Here is a 6,072-nt window from a genome sequence, read left to right on the forward strand (position 1 = left end):
AGAATAGGTAAAGATCCATAAGATAAATTATGGACATAAAATACAATTCCAGGTAAAGAACACATTTACACTGTCGGTGGGACTGCAAACTAGTTCAACCATTGTGGAAGACAGTGTGGCGATTCCTCAAGGATCTAGAACTAGAAATACCATTTGATCCAGCCATCCCATTATTGGGTATATACTATACTAAGTAAAGGTCCATAAGATAAATTATGGACATAAAATGCAATTTCAGGTAAAGAAACAAAGGTTGAAAGGAAAGTAAAATAGAAAGACAAATAATCAATTAATATTAAAAATATTTTCAACCAAAGAAATGCAAAATGAATCTATGATATTATTGTAATTATTGTTTTGTGTTATTTAAATTAGGAAAATTAAAATAAAAATTATAGCACTGCATTTGCTCTGTAATAGGCATGCTTTTACATTGCTGGCAAGAACACAAATTTGTTCAGAGTTTTGAAAAAAATTTGACAGGCCGGGCGTGGTGGCTCAAGCCTGTAATCCCAGCACTTTGGGAGGCCGAGACGGGTGGATCACGAGGTCAGGAGATCAAGACCATCCTGGCTAACCCGGTGAAACCCCCTCTCTACTAAAAAATACAAAAATCTAGCTGGGCGAGGTGGCGGGCGCCTGTAGTCCCAGCTACTCGGGAGTCTTGAGGCAGGAGAATGGCGTGAACCCGGGAGGCGGAGCTTGCAGTGAGCTGAGATCCGGCCACTGCACTCCAGCCTGGGCGACAGAGCGAGACTCCGCCTCAAAAAAAAAAAAAAAAAAAAAAAAAAATTTGACAATATCGATCAAAATACATATTTCTCTTAAAAATACTCTTGTTTCTATTATTATTATTTCATTACTTAAAAATTTACGCTAAGAAAGGATCAGAAATTAGTATATCCTAATTGTAACATTATTGTGACATAAAATATATTGTAACATTCAAAAATTACTGTCCTCAATAATATTTCATGGCATTAGAAATTCTCAAGTTATATTATCAAATGAGAAAATTAAGTTACAAAGAGTATGTGCACTTGAGGCTAAACTCATTTTGAAAATTTCAGCAGTGAGCTATCCTCTTTCTACATATTAACAGCATATACCCCTTAAGGTTAACTGTGGTTACTATGTCTATGTGGTAGAACTAAGGCTGTTTGAGAGTTGTGGAAAGAGTAAGCAGAATATAGTTGGAAGACAGTAAGATATAAATAAAAGGAATGTAAAAAATTTAGGAGACCCAAAGTTGAAGGAAGAAAGTGGTAGAAAATTGTCATGCAATTTTGTTAATTTCCTAGTAGCTCTTAGGATTTTCTAAGAACAGGTGAGAAGTTGGTGGCCCAGGTTTGTGGATGACATGGGAAGAATGGTGAAGGTCAAAAGTCTGACTAAGTCTAGGGACCATGCAAGGATATCAATTAAAGCATTTAATAGTTTCTAAACTGTAGACTTTGTTTCTACAGGCTAGTTAGGGAAGACAATGATATTAAAAACTGTTGTGATTGACTTAGAAAATACTGTAAGAGCAAGGGACCAAAGATCATAACGAGGTATTGAAATGTAAAAGACGCTGGATAGTCAAAACAATCTTGAGCAAAAAGAAGAAAGCTGGTGAGAGGCATCATACTACCTGACTTCAAAATACTCTACAAATCTATTGTAACCAAAACAACATCGTATTGGCATAAAAGCAGACACATAGACCAATGAAACAGAATAGAGAACCCAGAAATAAATCTATGCATGTATAGCCAACTGATTTTCAACAAAGGCACCATGAACATGCATGGGAAAAAAAGGACAGTCTCTTTGATAAATAGTGCTGGGAACTGGATATCCACATGCAGAAGGAGGAAACAAGACACCTATCTCTCACTATATACAAAAATCAACCCAAAATATATTAAAGACTTCTATGTAAGTCCCAAATTATAAAATTACTAAAAGAAAATATGGATAAATGCTTCATAAAATTGGACTGGGCAAGGATTTTTTAAATAAGAACTCAAAGGCACAGGCAACAAGAGTAAAAATAGACAAATGAGATTATATAAAACTAAAAGCTACTGCATAGCAAAGGACATATCAATGGAGTGAAGAGACAATCTATAGAGTGGGTGAAAATATTTGCAAACTATGCATCTGAGAAGAGACTAATAACAAAATATGTAAGCCACTCAACTCAATAGCAAGCAACCAAATAATCCTTTTAAAAATGGGCAAAAGATCTAAATAGACATCTTTATTTGCTTTTTTAAAACATACAAAAACCGTTATTTACAGTTGAAAACCTAAACACAATCTTGGATTCTGAATCTCTGATACTTCCAGAGTCTGTTGGTCAAATGGCGTAGCAGCAGGCAGGGAAGCAAACACAGGGGCCAGTCCAGATTATCTTACTCAAGAACATCGCCAAGAGGAAGTGAAGGTCTGATTCAGCCTTGGTCTGAAATACATCTCCCCACACCGTGAGATCAGCATATGTGCCTTGGCCTTATTATTGGGGCCTGTGGGAACATTCTAAATCTTTTTCATCAGTAGAAGTCCATCAATGATTTTTCCAAACACTAAATGCTTCCCATCCAGACCATTGCACTTAGAGCAGGTGATAAAGAACTGACAGCCGTTTGTACTGGGACCACTGCTCACCATGGAAAGCAGGACTGGAGCTGGGTGTCTGATTTTAAAATTTTCATCTGCAAATAGTCCCTGGTAAATGCTGGTGACTCCAGTAACATCTCCATTAACAAAATCTCCACCCTGAATCATGAAATCCTTTATGACCCAGTGAAAGGTGCTCCCTTTGTATCCTATTGGAACCCGATCTTTACTGAATTATCTGGTGCAGAACTGCCTAAAGTTCTCAGTTGTGTTAGATACAATGTCTACAAAGAGCTGCATCTACATGTGGCCAACTACCTGACTGCCAATGCTGACATCAAAGAACACAGCGGGTGCTCAGGGCTTGAATTTGTCACCACCATGGCTTTGACTCAGAAGCAGAAGTCTGACATTTTTCAAAAGAAGACATACAAATGACCAACAGATATATGAAAAAATGTTCAACACCACTAATCATCACAGATATGCAAATTGAAGCCACAATGGTTTCATTTTACCCCAGTCAAAATGACTATTATCAAAAAAAAAAAAAAAATAAGTGTTGGGAGGATAGGGACAAAAGAAAACCAACACTATTGGTGTAAATGTAAATTCGTACAGTCACTGTGAAAAACAGTATGGAGGTTCCTCAAAAAATTAAAAATATAATTACCGTATGATCCAGCAATCCCATTCATTGCTTGGTATATATCCAAGGGAAATTAAATCCGTATATCAAAGAGATATCTGCACTCCCATAATTACTGTAACACTATTCACGATACACAAGATGTGGAGTCAACCCAAATGACTATCTCCAAATGAATGGATAAAGAAAATGTACATATAAACAGACTAAAATAGGCCAGGTACGGTGGCTCACACCTGTAATCCTAGCACTTTGGGAGGCCGAGGCATGCAGATCACCTGAGGTTAGGAGTTAGAAACTAGCCTGGCCAACATGGTGAAACCTTGTCTCTACTGAAAATACAAAAAATTAGCTGGGCGTGGTGGTGGGTGCCTGTAATCCCAGCTACTTGGGGAGCTGAGACAGGAGAATCGCTTGAACCTGAGAGGTAGAGGTTGCAGTGAGCTGAGATAGCTCCATTACACTCCAGCCTGGGTGACAGAGTGAGGCTCCTTCTAAAACAAACAAACAAACAAATAAACAAACAGAATGAAATCCTGTTACTTGCAACAACACGGATGAGCCTGGAGGACATTATGCTAAGTAGAATAAGCCAGACACAGAAAGATAAACACTACATGATCTCACTCATATGCGGAATTTTAAAAAGTTGATTTCATAGCAATAGTGTAATAATGATTAGCCGAAGCTGGGGATGGGAGCAGGGACGTGTACAAAATTACAGTTAAAAAGTGTAGAGGCCGACCAGGTGCGGTGACTCACGCCTGTAATCCCAGCACTTTGGGAGGCCGAGGCGGGTGGATCACCTGAGATCGGGAGTTCGAGACCAGCCTGACCAACATGGAGAAACCCCTTCTCTACTAAAAATACAGAATTAACCAGGCATGGTGGCAGGCGCCTGTAATCCCAGCTACTCGGGAGGCTGAGGCAGGAGAATCACTTGAACCCGGGAGGTGGAGGTTTCAGTGAGCCAAGATGGTGCCATTGTACTCCAGCCTGAGCATAAGAGCAAAACTCCATCTCAAAAAAAAAAAAAAAAAAAAAGAAAGAAAAGAAAAGAAAAAAAGAAAGTGTAGAGACCAAGATTTGCTGAAAAAAATCACTGACATGGGGCAGACTGATTAATAGGTGAAAAGACATACAAATTATTTAACATGTATGCACACACAGGAGGCTTCAGAATGATGACCTCAAAGATAGAGGGGAAACGGTTAACTTTTATAAAACTGATGTTAATAAAGTATGGACAATGGTCAAGAAGTATGATTGAAGAAAGGGGTATGATCTAATGCTGATAGACTGAGTAGGGAAACCCAGCAAGGCCTGTCTGTCTAGACTCTTCTTGGTCTCTCTGAGCCTGTATTCCTTCCTTCTGGGTGTGGGGCAGGGCCCTCTCTGGAATTAGGGCCTTATGACCTACAGTCAAACAAGGCAGGTCAGATCATTTCTTTATAACCAGTTTTTACATAGAATATTTTTAGATTTTATGTCTGACTTTGGAGAAAAGGGGTTCTGGTTTATATGACTCACCTTTAAGAAGAGGGATTCTAGTTTCTATGCCTACTTCTGGGATTTTAGGGTGGGGAGGAGAATAGAACTGAGGCGGGTAGGAGAAAGTCAGAGAAAAACTTTTGATTCTGAGGCTCCCACGGAGGCTTTCACTATGGGATGTTGTTTTCTGAACCTCAAGAAGAGGAAGAATAAATTCTGGTATTCTATTACACGGTAGGGTGACTACAGCAAATAACAATATAATGTATATTTCAAGATAGCTAGAAGAGAATAATTTGAATGTTATCACTACAAATAAACTATAAATGTTTACAGTAATGTAAATGGCAATTACCATGATTTGATAATTATATATTTATACATGAGTTGAAATATCACATTGTACCCATAAATATGTGCAATGATTATATATGAATTATACATTTAAGAAAAGACTAACAAAAAATATCATGATGAGGGTATATGTACGAGTGAAACTCGGGGGGATGAAATGGGTACTACAATATAATAATAATATAATCTTGAGGGTGAAAAAGCTAAAAAAATTTTTTCCTTCAATTTTTAAAATTTTTATTTTGAAATAATTTCAGGCTTTCACAAGTATTGCAAAAATTATAAAATAATTATTGTGTAACCTTTATCCAGATTCTGCAAAAATTCTGTTAACATCTAAGATAATCAAAGAACAATGATCAATGTCACAAAATTAACATTGATATAATTCTATTATCTAAAGATCTTATTCGAGTATCACCATCACGGCTCACTGCAGCCTCGACTTTCTGGGCTCAAGCAATCCTCCCACCTCAGCATCCCCAGTACCTGAGACTACAGTTGTGTGCCACCACATCTAGCTAATACTTTCCTCCTAATGGCTCCTTCTTGTCTGAGATCCATTCGTGATCATATGTTGCATTAACTACCATGTCTTAAGAGTGGATGAATTTTAGTGATAACAATGTACAAGAGCCAACAGGTGACTGAAGTGAAAGGGGGGTGAAATCACATTAGGAAAAATCACAGAAGTCCAGAATATCATTCATTCACTCGTTCACTCAATAATTTCCTTCTGGTCTCTTAAATATGTGCCAGGCATATAATTATGTGCTGGATATTGGCAATAGTAGAGTAAATATGTCATAGTTTCTGACCTCACAGAGTTCAAATCTCACCCAAATACCAGTCCCTTTAATGATTCTGACCAAAAGAAAAATCTAAAGAGGTTAACAGTTTGATAATTCACCTTGAAATATCTCCAATTATTCAACCATGAGAAGGACTCCCTTGCCAAGTTGTATGTTTTACAT

The 6,072-nt window shown here is 37.7% G+C and overlaps 1 pseudogene; it reads right to left on the reverse strand.

Annotated features, from left to right (window-relative positions):
* Nucleotides 1–2,403: 2,403 nt before the first annotated feature.
* LOC119620971 (peptidyl-prolyl cis-trans isomerase H pseudogene) lies at nucleotides 2,404–2,987 on the reverse strand (annotated as a pseudogene).
* Nucleotides 2,988–6,072: the final 3,085 nt, after the last annotated feature.

This window comes from Chlorocebus sabaeus, chromosome X, assembly GCF_047675955.1.
Source record: "Chlorocebus sabaeus isolate Y175 chromosome X, mChlSab1.0.hap1, whole genome shotgun sequence".
Classification (NCBI taxonomy): domain Eukaryota; kingdom Metazoa; phylum Chordata; class Mammalia; order Primates; family Cercopithecidae; genus Chlorocebus; species Chlorocebus sabaeus.